Here is a 15,015-nt window from a genome sequence, read left to right as displayed (position 1 = left end):
TAACTCACTTTTAAATAAGGGTTTGAAAGACACAAATTTTCAAGAAAAACAGTATATGCAGCTTATTGCCAAAGTAGCACCAGTTTGTTCACTAAGTGTGTGTTTACCTACTTCCAAGCTGCATAGCTATCTGACAATGTGCAACTTTATCAGATTCAAAAAGCAGAACGATTAACTTTTTATACTTTATATCATGGTGAATATTGTTGTAACCAGAGGCAAAGTAAATAATTTTCTTAACATGTAATAGAAATGGGTTAATATTTTGGGTGACAGGTATTTTATTACTTACAGCTCTGTGAACTGTGGGGCAATGTAAACTAGTAATGTGATTTAGAATTTGATTTTCACATCATTTAAACCGAATCGTGAAATTACTCATAAAAGCTGGTTCTGTGTTTTTCTAGAGCAGTGTGACTTCACTGTAATATATTTCTGCGGTACATCACCATGTGGCACCGGTACCCAGGAGTCAGCATTGATCAATAAAATTTTGTCAGTCCATATCCTATATGTCTAATCTGGATTACCCCAAAGAGAGGGGGTTTTAGCCTGCATGCAGATTTGAACTCAGCTTTCAGATTTACCTGTTGATGCCTAGAAAGGAGCACGTTACTGTAATTCTTTTCTTTGTAAAAGAAAATATAAGCTGTGACTAAAGGGAGCTGGAACTGTTGCTAGATGCCGGCCTTTCCCTGAAGCCAGCCTACTTGCAAAACAAATAACTTAAGACTAACTATGAAGAAGATTGATGATCTAGCACTGTATCACTGTAGGGTTTTTTCATACTACGGAAAGTCTGTAAAAGTCTCTCTTTCAATCTTGACCAGTGTTTACTGTGCTTTCAGGGTATTCAAGTCTCATTTATATTGTGAGTTAGGATCACGACCCCTAATTTTCTTCTTTTCCACGTGTTTAACAAAGCCAGCAACTCATCTGGATCAGCAGGGAAGATGAACCTTCCCCAAGCCCACAAATGATGTGACTGTCTTTCTAATAATTAAGGCTAGCTGAAATATCCTCATCACTATATCATCCGCTTCTGTTTTTTTCCCCTCTTTGGTGTTGCAATTCTCATATACCCCAAGGTAAGAGAAAGTCACTCTGATTTGGTCCCCACTTCACAAAGTTGTCAAATGACTGTTGGAGCAATGAAAAAAGTTTCTGTAGCATTTTAAGTTCTATACTACTTTGTGGGTAATTGAGAACAAAGGGGCAACTTTACCTTAGTTGAGTTTGCAAATGGAGAAAAACTCTCAGCAATAAGCAGATTCTTGCAGCTTACTTTGTTGACTTCTGCACCAGATTTGCTATGCACCTCCTCTCTGAATGCCAGGTGAGCAGTGCCATTATGGAGAGAAATAACTGGGTAAGGTTTTGAGCTCATGCTTCAGTGCAAGCGCACTCCAGGAATATGCAGTAGTGAATGGAGATTAAACTTTACCACTAGAGAGGCCAGATGGAAAAAAAATAATATGTGAAAATATTAAATAACTGAAACCCAGAGATCACAGAATCCCTTACAGTGCTCCAGCAGACCACAAGACCTCTCTTTGGGTCCAAGGCATTAATTTAACTTTCCAAAACTAAACAAGTCATTTAGGACAAGTAGTACCTACTGTTGCACGTGTACAACCTTATTCACCTCAGTGGTATTAAAATGCTATGGCAGAGCATTTGTGTGTTTTTAAAAAGCCTCAGCGCAAACCTGCATGTCTAATAACAAATCTCTTGTTTGAATATCTCTGAGAAACAAAACATGTATTGTAGGGAAGTCTGTGCTCCTACTTTTACACTGCAATATGCAATGCATAAGTATAAATAATAGAATGCCCATATTTCTCGTAACCTATTTATGACTGCTGTAACCACAAGTTACTTGCAGTCCAGCAATATCATATACTCCTAATATGAACTGCTGTGTACTGTAGTCAGCATCATAGTGCTTTGTGGAAAGTCACTCATAGAAATGCAAATCATGTCTTAAGCTGACTTCTTTGACTCTGATATTTCACCTCATCTCCAGTATGACTCTATAAAAACACAAAACAAGACAGAAGGGGGACTTGTTTCACTCTTGCAGGAAGGGTGCCACAAATGCAATGTGCAGCTTCATAGCTTTCTGCTATGCTGTCTTCTAAATAGCATTCTGAAACGGCTGGGAATAAATACTTTCAAATGTTACTAGTAAGATGACTTTGTTTTATTAATCATTAAAATAAAGTACCTGTCACAGATTACATAACTATTCATACACTAGTACAATTCAATTAACATTTTAATGACCTTTAGTTATGACTGCAGAAAAAGGCATACCTGTGCAGTATTCTGAATACGAAATATTTTGCATTTGGAATGCTCAGTTAGATCAAAACATGTTAGTCTCTCTATCAAAGTCAGATTTTAAGTAACATTTGCAATATAGGAGGTGTTGGGTTTTACTATACTACAAGGAAGATGTTAAGTCAGACTGTTAGCCTGTACAAATTTTTTTCTCCCTGCAACGTCCACTTAGGGTATGTCATAATTGACTTCAAGGTCCATTTTATTCAAGGACTGCATAAGAAGACACAATAGCATTAAGCAGCGGAATAGAAGTCCTTCCTTGTAGGAAAATGTACAATATCAGTGTAATCTGTATATGGGTTTCACAGACTACGTAAATGTTTTGATTATTTTTTCTCTTGTTTTAATCTCTTAATACTAGTCAGCTGTTACGGTATTCAAATTACAGCTTTTGGAGAATTGCAATAACAGGTGGAAAAAGCTTTTTTGTAGAAGTTGCACCTAAACATGCCATTCTCTACTTTTGATGAGATATAAAATCAGAATCAGTGTTTCACACAAATGACAGGTAACGAGGCATTTTAAATAAACACTTAAAGCAACAGGCTGTGACATGTAACTGAATTCACTAGAGTTGTTTGTCCAGAAAAAAATCTGCTTTGTTTTTTGGCTGTACAGCTTTTTAACACACACTTATCTTCGACACAGAAGAAAATCACATGACTGCACAGAATACACCTCCAGAATAATATGTAAATTACTGGCATATGGTACTTGCATGACGGCAGAGAAGTAGATGAAGGCCAATGTTGTGCCAGTTTCAACAAGGAAAAGGATTTTCTGCTGAAAACTGTAGAGCTTTTAAGTCTAACACTCATGTCAGAGAATGTTTTAGCACCCTTTACAAAAAGATGAGCCGCTTCGCTTTTTAAGCACACATCGCTGAAGTGTGATAACCAAGAAGAGTTTGAGGGCAGTGCATCTGATCGGACAAGTTCTTTGAATGGATGAATCTAGATTGCAGGCAATTCAGTAGGTGCCATTTGCACAATTTAGAGATTATAGTTTCTGAGGAACAGCTTCTTCAGGGATGAGAGCGCTTCACCCCAGAAACCTTCTGTGTATGTCTCTTGTGGATTGCCATTAGCAGGAATGGCCAAGCGAGGGTTGCCTGGCTTTCAAAGCAGACACTAGAAGTGCACCATACAATTTGTCTAATGCTGCTTCTGTTGCCCTTTTTTAGACATATGAAAAAGATTGAGCATTGATGTGCTGTGTGTTAGAACATGGAGACAGAAAGGCAAGACACCTTTCCCAAAAGTCGGTGACTGGGTGAGTGACTGAGAAGGTATGAATATAACCAGAAGAAACTTCTTGCATTCATCCATTTTAGTGGTCTTTAGCTCGCTCATAATTCTGCAGTAACTTTTATTTATTTCAACAATCCTGCACTGAAAGAGAAGCACTTGGAACAAGGATAGCTCCTCTATCTTCCTCTGCCTCCAACACCCTTTCTTCTTTCCAGGAGTATTATTCCCTCTATAAAGTGGGCCTGGCCCGACTGTTGTGTCTTCCCACAAGGGAAAAAATCAGTCTAATAGGAAGAAGCATCAAAATGTCCAAACTGCAATACGCAATGATTAGGTTACTGCTCTGCTTATGTTAGGTACAAGTTCAAGTCCATAAACATCTTCACTGAAGCACCCGCTTACAGAACCAAGGCTTTTAGTTAGGGTGAGACACACTATGCATGAGAAACGAGGATGGTGGCAATTTTCCTTTTAGGCTGTTCTCTGTAGACAGCAAAGATGAAGACAATATAAAAAGAGGTATCTGCAGGATGGCAGAGTAATAGCTTTCACATGAACCTGTAACTATTTCTTTCAGTTTTCCATCTGCAGCATTGCCTGGTCTTCCAGGAAATATCTCCAAGGGCATTTTAGCTTCAACACAGGATATAGAGCTCTGAATATGTATACCAGCCTAGAGGAAACATGTAGTTATAATGTCAGTCCTACGGTTTGAGAAAAGAAAGTGTTGATCTCACATTTAATTTTGCATTTACAACAGCTAGTGGTTCACCAGAGTTGTGGTTGTCTGGAAGAAGTGTGTTTAGGGAGAAAATACTTTGGTCATTTCTTCTTAGTGCTCTCTTTTGGTACATTGAAGGTGATGGTGGTATAAGAAGTAGCAACTTTCCTATCGTGTTTAAATCCTTACATTGTTGTTGTTTTGTCCGTACTCCATGCTTTTTCTCTGACGATTTTTATGAATAAAGACTGCTTCTGCAAAGGTGATGTTGAAGAGAAACTGAATAGTCCCTAAATGCCCACAGTGGCTACATTTCAAGGATAACGATGGCAACTATTCTTTCAAAAAGATCATCAAGGTTCCTTAACATCCTACAGTAGCAGCTGAATCTTTCTGATAACAATATTAGCTTCAAAAGAAAGTGCTTTTCTGCACTTGGAGGTGAAAAGCAATCTTTCTGTCATGTTACTTAATACAACGATAGGATTTAACAGTTCACTCTTTCTGTTTGCTCATTCAGCTGCCTTTTTCTAGTTCCTTCGCTGTTAATTGTGTTGAATCCACTAAGTCACAAACTAACCACTAAATTTAAATCGCTTTCTCCATCATTTTCGCATTAGAGTTAAAGAGTTACCAGATAGTGAACTGAATTGGAACAGTGACAACCAAAATGCAAAATAAACTAGTCAGACCAGACTGAATCAATTTGCTGCATACAAACCTTCCAAACTTACTGGATTTTGGCAGATCCAAGCGCGCAGCAGCCTGTGATTTTCGGCATTGACCTCTCTGCAGTGAGCACATTCAGTCTCTGCTCCATGGCCATGTTGAGGCTGCCACCTGTAGCAGTTCCACACATCCTCCTATCTATATAGTAGCTTTTACTCCTGAGTAGCCCAAGGAAGCTTTCAGACAAAATGTGTTTTCTTAATACCTTCATTGTGCCTTTTAATGGTTTGAAATAATTTTTCACTGCCAAATGTGAAAAAAAATACTATTTTTTTCTGGGAAAAAACATGGAAAAAAATCTCAGTACCAGTATCTCCTGCTTTTCTACACTGACAGAGGAACTATAATCCAAAATTTCCCACAAGCCACTGGGTTGGGGGCAGTTTAATTGTTTGTCAAAGAGGGAAAATTTTTCCATAACCAAGCTTTTTAATAGCAAAGAGGGTAGCACAAAAGCAAACCACTGAAGAGCATGCTGGCAATCTGTGTTAGTGACTGTACCGCATGTATTCATAGCACACCTGGCAGTGGGTGATCAGGTCACTGACCAATTCTTGAGCATCGTTGCCTTTCCCTCTCAGCTATAGTAAAGGGGGATGCAGACTTCCATTTTGGGAAAAATGCAGTCCATTGTTGCAATCTGTTGAATTATGACAAAAGCAGACAGTTATGCTTGTGAGACCATTTGAAAATAGAGTGCCATAAATGACACACCGCCATGTATTTCTAGTTTCTTCTCAAGATTTTCAGATGTGGGTGTGAAAGACAGAAGCAAATGATCCAAAACATGTTTTCTAATGTATGATGTCCTAAGCTGTCTCACTTTGCAAATTAGTAAAATTCAGATTGAAATTTCATATAGCAGTCATTCAGTATCCTTGCCTTCTCCCTTTTTCAGTGTCACCAGAGAGTACTGATTTTAATGAGCTATACACTGCATTTCCTTAATGTGGCACATAAAGATGCCACTAATCTCTGTCTATTTTAAGAGGAGAAGACTTAAACAAAGTTGTTTGCTCAGTGTGCTTCCATACACTTCTAATTAATAACTTTTTCTGTCCACTAAAAGGTTTTTAGGGCCATTACAATGGCTAAGGGCAGACAAATTCTCTAAGCAGGATGAGATCTCTTACCTCCTGTCTTTAGTTCACTGATGTATCCTACTGCTCAAGTCCATTAAAGCCTGGTTGACTGCTTTCATTAAGAAATAAAATTGAATTTGTTGGCTTTTGCTCAAGTACTTCAAATTCACTTCTTTTTCTTTTTCTTTATTTTTTTTTTTAATCTAACTTCACATATAGACAAGTATCCAGATGTTGAAAATACTTGCTACCGTATCAATACTGTAAAACCTTAACTTCTGTTGCTGCTTCAGAATCTGGGCAAATATCTATTCCGACTGTCCAATTAACCTAAGAGGTAGCTGAACAAAAATCTGTCCTTTTGTAATGAATAATGACACCGTATTTTTATGTCGATTGTAACTAGGATCTAACTTCTATTGCACCAGGAATTACAGATGTAAGCAATTGTATGTTGGATGCTAAGAGCTTTTTTTACTTTGTATTTAAATGTCTGTCAAAAAATAAAATAACATTGCCAGTTTACTGCCTGGATCCACAGCTACATGCTGTGCATATTCTTCAGTGTCTCGAGGCTTCTGGAAGTTCTCTTGCTTTTCAGAAAAATCTCCATTTGGGACAACCTTCATGCTGCAAGGCATTCAATCTGCTGACGAAGCACATGGCTTGATACTCTAAAATAATAAAAAAAACTCTTGAGATTTTAAAGTATAAAAGATCTAAGGGATAGTGCCTGAAATTTTCATGGCACCTTAACGCAAGGATGAATTTTTGTAGTAGAAGAATCTCCTTCAGGAACGAGGGATGCAGCTTCTGGTGTTTATATTTTATAGCATTTTTCAGTTGCCTACTCTATTGTCTAAACCCAGAAAACTCATGAACACTTTTCCTTGTCTGGATTTTTTTGTCCAACACCAGTCCACATTCTGAGCTAAAAGGCAAGACTGTGCCTCTCTTTCTGCCTCTGTTCTAGAAAGAACACATCATTAAAAAGGCAGGAATAGAAAGCCCACATTCTACATCACTGTCCTCCATGCCTTTGGCTTGTCTTCCTTGCCTACATCTTAACATTACTGAACCTCTTTTTATAATGTTGAAGCAGGAAACAGACATTAAGCTGTGACCTGTTAAAAACCTCCATGGAGAAAAAGGACCACCCTAGGATGAAAGGGATGGTAAAACCCTCTGAACTTCTTCCAGATTGTCTAAGGCCATGAATACACATTTTGGAAAGGGTGAGTCCTCCTTATTTTATATTCCTCTTGTACTCAAATGACTGACTCCATGGAAGTAAACAAAATTAAACTGGAAATTTGAAAGCAGCTTCAAAGGAGTTCATCACCTAATTCTGTTGATGGCTCTTTTGAAGATGCGGACCTTCACCTCTAAAATAATCTACTTCTTTTTAGAATGTTCTATTATTGCACAGACACTGAAAGTTCAATATTAAAAACCTTTTCAATTGAATGGTTTGAATTATCCTTCCTTCCCAAGCTTTGGGATTATTCAGAATGCTCTGAAAAGAACTTCTCTGATTGAGCATACTATTTTATAATTAGTGCCACAAAACAGTATTTTAATATGTCAACATAAAGTCTAAGGTTACTAAAGGACAGAATACAAACACAGAAAGCTGACTAGTAGGAGTGAAGCTAAAAGATACCAGTAAAAATTAAGACTATATACCTAATTTAAAAGTATATTAAACTATTTAGTCTCAGTTTCTAAAAATGCACATATATCCCAGCAAAAGCTCAAATAAATTAAGCAGTGAATACAACGAGAAAGGTCTGATAGTGCTTATAGTTTTGCTTGCAGGAAGGTGAGTGGAACTTTTCTCACCACAGGCGTCACTCCTGAGATCTCAGGCATGCAGGTACATGCAAGGAGGGGAACAGGAGCAATAGCTATCAGCTCTGGCATCTACAGTAAGACTGACAGAAGAAGCAGGGCTAAAGCCCTTTCCCACACCCTGAGCACAAAACACAACAATAGATTCGTTTTATTTTCCTTCATATCAAAACCCCAGGAAGTATTTTGGCCTCCCCCGAAATGCTGTCTCCTAGAGCTCCCACTGAATGAGCGTGTTTTATTTCTGCTCCCAATAAGTGACCGCACATATGGATGATCAAATCAAATATTGAGAAACATCAGAAGTGTCTAAACCCACACACGTTTGTTACTGTCTTTCTACTGCTTTCTCAGTAAAAGTAATTCAAGCCATTTCATAAGTCTACCATGAAGTGCAAATGGGAAACAGAAGGTCAAATAAGAAATTTATCCCCCAGGAAGACTTTATGTGCATCCCAAGGAAAGAGTCCAAGAAAGCCTGATTGTGCCTGAGAGCATAATGGCCTAACTTCACCCTCAGCTAAAGTCATGCATAAAGTTTCATTTAAATTTCTCAGATCATAAAGTTAGCTAAGGTGAAAATTGTCCATGGAGAATTTAGAAAATATTTTGACTTCGAATTTAAAGGGTACTGGTTGCCTTCACCTGAAAAAGCAAAGAAATCCATTATATGCTACCTCTGCAATACTTTGGGTGTACTTAAATTATTACCACGACACTTCTTGTCGAAGAAATACATGGTAAAAAGAACCGGAAATGTGAACAGTCCAGTAAAAATAATCTTGCTTTTGGATGTAGGGTGTAAATGGTTTTCCTTCTCAAGTTAGTTTAATGTATCAAGCATATAGTTTTACTCTGCAGCTTCAGTCCAATGAATCCAGCATGTACAACGTCAGAAATAATTGCTACCAGGGTACTTATTTACTATACTAAAGAAAAGCTTATAAGGATAAAACATAAAATTAGATTCCATTCTTCTTTCTTAATGTTTGAAAGGTCTGTCACTTGCCGCTGGTCACAGTCAATTTTATTTTGATGTTTATTATTGTCTTTAATAACAAACCTGAAGAAGCAATAAGCGAAGATTCATAAATCAATAGGATGTAGAAATGGAAATACAGACTTCAGACAAAATCCCTGTTCTTGTCATTGTATACATCTGAGATTGACAACACGTGAAGAATATAGCACTCTACGAAACGCATTTTGGATAAACTATGTGAAAATATTTTTAAAGTATACTGTTAAAACTGAAATTAAAATATAAACCCCAATTACTACTGGTATAAAAAATTGAAACACTACAATTTCAGAATGTGAAATTACCTATTTTTCACAGTTAAATACACTAATATTTAATAATCTTCCAATAAACTAATGTTAATTAAGAAAGGGATGTTTTAATTACCATATGGTTGTCTGTTAGAGTTGTAATCTACTATAACAAAATTCTGTAAGCATATAAATTTAGGTATGCTTGTGCCCACTGATATCAGGTATTCAAAATTTGTTGATGCAGCTTGTGGTCTCACAATATGACGGATATTTTTTAGAAGTGGCCTGAAAAAGTTCTCTTAAGGCAACACAGGGACAGATTCTGTGCTTTCTTAGTCCTTTTATATGGCACATCCTTACTGTGTGAAGGGACATAACCCAGCCAATATTGCACAGTAAAGCTCCATCACTTAAGCAAACATGACTCCATATGGTACATCTAGAAATAATAGCATAGCGCTAGACAAAATCTGCAAAATCATTTAGGTATACAGGGTTCAGTTCTGCCACAGTTGGAAGGTCTTAAGTAGTGTTTTATCAGAGGTAGGCAGGACTTTTTTCTTTGGAAGAACGTGTTCAAGAATGTCAAAAGTCATGAAATTACTAAGGTAACTTCATTTCCTGAATAAAGGAGATCTTAATATAGGCTGGCTTTGGATTTATTAGCTGAGAATATCATTCTTTTGTCTGCTAAAAGTGTGTCTGCAGGCTTTTTACTATCATTTGACAGAATCACAGAATCACAGAATGTTAGGGATTGGAAGGGACCTCAAAAGATCATCTAGTCCAATCCCCCTGCCGGAGCAGGATTACCTAGACCATACCACACAGGAATGCGTCCAGGCGGGTATTTCTTCAAATAATGCAAGTATTCCTGTCTGACCATGGCTCAGCCCAAAATCTTTAAAGTTTATAAATAAGGGCACAGCACAGAAGGCTAATGAAAAGTAGACCGTATATAGAATGGCAGGGTGGTGAGAAGTAAGGAGTTATGTTCTTTACTCTACAGACCTACAACCAATCCACATCTCATGCTATTATATGCCCCAGATTTATGCAGCCAAATTTGCCAGCAAGTCTCAAGGTTACTCTTAGAGTGATGAAGACACCTGAGATCATATGCACTTTCATAAATCTTGTTTTTGATGCACAGATCTTAAGACTGCTGTGTTTGGCCATTTTGAGTAATCTATTGATCTACCTGCTGTGGTTGGAAGGAAGCTATGAGGCAACGCCAGACCTTTAAGCATACTAATAAGCATGCAAATTCATTTCCTGTTTCATCACTGACTCTTCTTTAAGAAACAGTTATCAAAGAAAGGGAGAGGATTTGCTTTTCTAACTTCTTTGGTAGCAGAGAAGAGATACCTGGTTGTAAATTGCAGAACATTTGGCACCAGGATGGAGATCCTAGAAGGAATGGCTTCCTCATAAGAAAATGGAGAGATTTTCAGAGTTTGTCAAGGCACCTGTCTTTGCTGTCAAGGCCTTTTCTGAACATGAATGTTTAAGGTGAGTCCTACCTGGAATTTATCATTTGGCTTGACAGAATGTATAGCACAAAAAACAAACCAAACCAAACCAAATCAACCGGTAAATGCAAAAAAGGGTGGGATAAAACCATCTTGTTGGTGCCACTGTAAACTCAATAATGTTGTATTGTCATTTTTTTCTTCAAATAATACATTAAATCAGAATAAAAGTTTACTAGTCCTTCTATAGGGAGTCACACTAAAAAGCAACAGCTGAAAAAATATCTTTCTATATTTCTGGGTAAAGATCTGATTTAGAACAATGTATTTTCTGAGAAGTTAATGATCTGCGTGAACAGTTTCTTATCTCTGAATGTACAAGGAAAGAATTAGGTAGAGAGGCATTGTTGCTCCTCATTTTTTCTGCCAAATAATCTCTGTCTATTATCAATCATCATAGAATCATAGAATCATAGAATGGTTTGGGTTGGAAGGGACATTAAAGATCATCTAGTTCTAACCCCTCTGCCACAGGCAGGGACTCCTTCCTGTCCACTAGACCAGATTGCTCAAAGCCCCATCCAATCTGGCCTTAAACACTGCCAGGGAGGGGGCATCCACAACTTCTCTGGGCAGCCTGTTCCAGTGTTGTACCATCCTCACAGTAAAGAATTTCTTCCTAATATCTAATCTAAATCTACCCTCTTTCAGTTTAAAACTGTTACCCCTTGTCCTATCCCTACATGCCCTTGTAAAAGCCCCTCTCCCACTTTCCTGTAGGCCCCCTTCAGGTATTGGAAGGCTGCTATAAGGTGTCCCCGGAGCCTCCTCTTCTCCAGGCTGAATATCCCCAACTCTCTCAGCCTGTCGTCATAAGCTCCTGTCTGGAGCTCCCATCTGGCCTTAAACACTTCCAGGGACGGAGCATCCACAACTCCTCTGGGCAACCTGTTCCAGTGTCTCACCACCCTCACAGTATATAATTTCTTCCTAATATCTAATCATATGTAAGGAAAGCTGGAAAAGGACTTTACTAGTTCAAAACTTCTGCTACTTATTAAACTGTTATCCATGGAGTTTCCTAAGAGTTTCTCCCTTTCATCTCCATCTGTCCTGGTTTGGACTAGAACAGACTTTTCAGTTAAGTTTCTTTTAAGTAACTGCACTTTCTGAAGGTGACAACACACACTTGCTGTGGAAACCAGGGTCCCTTTTGGGTCTTTGTTCTGCAAAGGAAAGGACCATAAAAGTGTTGCACCTGTGGGGAGGAGTGAACAGAACAGGTGACCCAAACCTGACCAACAGGGTATTCTATCCCACCTATGTGATACTCATTTCAAAGTTGAGGGACCACGAGGGTCGTGCTCTCTCCCTCTATGGCCGACATCCTGGGAGGACTCTGCCAGTGCTCCTGTCCTTGCTCCTGAATCCAGTTCCCGCCTGCTGCTGTGTCTGGTTTGGGACTGCCCAGCATCTGCCCTGCAGCATCAACGTTGACATGGTCATCATCAGGGGGAGATCAGTAGCAGTTTTGTATATAGCTTATTGTTTATTATACTCTTTTCAAAGTTGTTGTTTATTAAAACTGTTTTAACTTTCCAAGCTGTAAGTCTCTCTCTTTTCTCTTTTTCTTTTCCCCTCTGGGGAAGGAAAGGCTTAATAGAGTGTTTCCATCTGCTTAACAGCCCACCCAGCCCTAAACGGCGACACCATCCTAGATTTTTTTAATGTAAAAAAAGAAAAAAAAAAGAAAAGAAAAGAAAGATTGTAAGGTGGAAACTGTTTAGGAAAACCTGAAAGTAACTGATTTAAGGAATTTAATCCTTTTCTGCAAAGTAAGTTTTTCAGGTGCCCCACCTCTAGTGCAATGAAACTTGGATGTTAATGAATGCAAATAGCTTAACAGGTGTTTGAGTTTGTCTGTTTTGAACTCCGTCACTGACGAGGATTTATTTTGTTCTTAATGACATATTTGTAAGTTTTCAGAGGCTAAAAGTATTTGAAAATACATCTGCTGATGCTGGTGTCACTTTGATTGGGCTGATTTGATTGCTGTGTAGCTGGGTTAGCTTTGGTAGTACATTATGTGGATCCACCTCACTTTCATAGACTTAATAGAACTCTCAGTCTCTTTCTTGGAGTCCATGAAATACACCAGTAATCCACAGTTGTTGAAACAGGAGTGTTTCCGTCAGTTTCAATAGGTTTTGCATTAGGTTCAGAAGCTGGTATTTGGTATCCAGAAGCAGCAGCAGCAGTAATTTGCATACTAGGAAGGATTTGCCACATCAACTGCAGAAGGTCAATTCTGTAAGTGACGAAGTAAGCTCTAATGAGGACTCTTTAGTGTCCCTACACAACTGGGACAGTGCTACAAACCATAACGGTTAAATTTTGATTGAACTGTTACTCTTTGAATGAAATTTGCAGAAATGGAAAATGTCTCAGGATAATTCCCTACCTTACTGTTACAAGGTTTTGAAGACTAATCACCATTTTCTGACATTAGGTCTCCCTGTTGGATCACTAGTGGTAAATGGCTAGAAATGTGGAATTCTCTAAAGGGACTTTTAACTTCACAATGTGCATACAGAAAGGCAGCACAGACACTGATCAACTGCACCAGTAATTCTACAAACAGGCAGAAACTAAATTCACTGCTGGAAACCAAGGATGAAGAGAAAGGGGAAAAGCTAGGATAGAGGGTTTATGAAGAAGAGAGGACTCTTTGAAGTCAGTGTTCCCTAAGGAAAGGAAAATATAGGTGAAGAAAGTGTCTTTAATTTTTACACTAGAAATCCTGAAGCTCGCAAGCCTCATCCGTCACCTGTCTCACAGGAATACCAAAGGAGTCTCTCAGTGTGAAAACATATGCAGAAGAGCAGTTTTGTCCCTATGGACAAAAAATTATATGCAACCTTCTTATACCAAGAACCTTAATCACAATATAACACTTATGGCAAATATTCTTCATTAATTTAGTTTCATTTTGGAACAGAAATTCCCTAGAGAGCTGATTAGGATTTTTTTTTAACGTGGTTGTAAAAATTACTATAGTTTGTCTATTAAACATTGTTTTATTTCCATTTACTCTTTTTTTGTTTGTCCTGTATACTACATAATCAAACTCATCGTCTGAAAATAGGCAGCAATAACTCAAGAATAGATACTGCAATAAAAGCAGCCATGTGTGGAAAAGTCTGGCCAAGATAACAATTCATCCTAATCCAGATGACGGGAAGCATGACATTTCTAGAAGTCTTTGTTTGCATCGAACATTCTGCTTATCTATTGTTTATACTGCTGCATTGGATGACTGTTTTCCTAAAAGATGTAATGAACATGAAATAACACTTTCTGTTTAATTTTCCTATTTACAGAGAATATTTCTGGTAAAATCGTACCTTTTGAGATTCATGAATATTAAAAAAAAAAACAGAGTCCTCCTCTGAATTCTCTCACATAACTGTAATGCCTCTGCAAGACAGAACACAGTAATTGGGTACTTTTATTAGCAGAATACAGACCAATTATTTTTGTTATACAACCTTGCTAGTTGCAGTGGAGACAATGATGACAGCACTGAGACTGTGATTATCAAGTTAAAGCTCAGAGGCGAATCCTCACAAAGACTTTTCAAGATATAAAAAGAATACCCTGAGCTGCAGAAAAGGGGATAGGCAGTAGGGAGGACAAAGACTGAGAAGAAGGTTGTTGGAGATAAAATACCTAGTTCTCTGGTCAGTAGACAGTCTTCAGTTTGTGTGGAATAAAAACATGTTTTCCTAACCATTGTGAAATTGTTTTGCCTCTCTACACAGTCTCTTGCATCTTCTTCTGCACAAGCTGGTGCTGCTCAGCCATGCTCTGTTGGCTGAGACAGCACAGCAGCCCTCTTCTCTGCTCACAAGTGTTTCAAGTCTGGCTTCCCTCTAAATGTATTTCTAGTCTACCATACTTGGGTAATGGATTTCAGTTGAAATAAAGGTCATTCAATTTCTTTCCAGTTTATCCTTTTATTTGTGCTGATTTTTACAAAAGAAAGTCACTGGACAATAGCTATTGATCTATGGTGGTTTTCTAGGTAGCTGGAATGAGACAGCTGGTTACTCACGGCTGCTACAGCCCGCTGTGGTGAGAGGCTCCTTTTTGCCCCAGAGTATGCAAATGTGAAATATTCTTTAACTGGCAGATTAATTTTACATTAAACTTACAGCCTCAGTCCCCATAAAGACTGTGAGTTTAATAATTTAGTGAGACACTCAGAATCCATCTGATTAAAATATGCA

Source organism: Nyctibius grandis, chromosome Z (genome assembly GCF_013368605.1).
Source record: "Nyctibius grandis isolate bNycGra1 chromosome Z, bNycGra1.pri, whole genome shotgun sequence".
NCBI classification, from domain to species: domain Eukaryota; kingdom Metazoa; phylum Chordata; class Aves; order Nyctibiiformes; family Nyctibiidae; genus Nyctibius; species Nyctibius grandis.
This window is presented reverse-complemented; position numbering follows the sequence as displayed.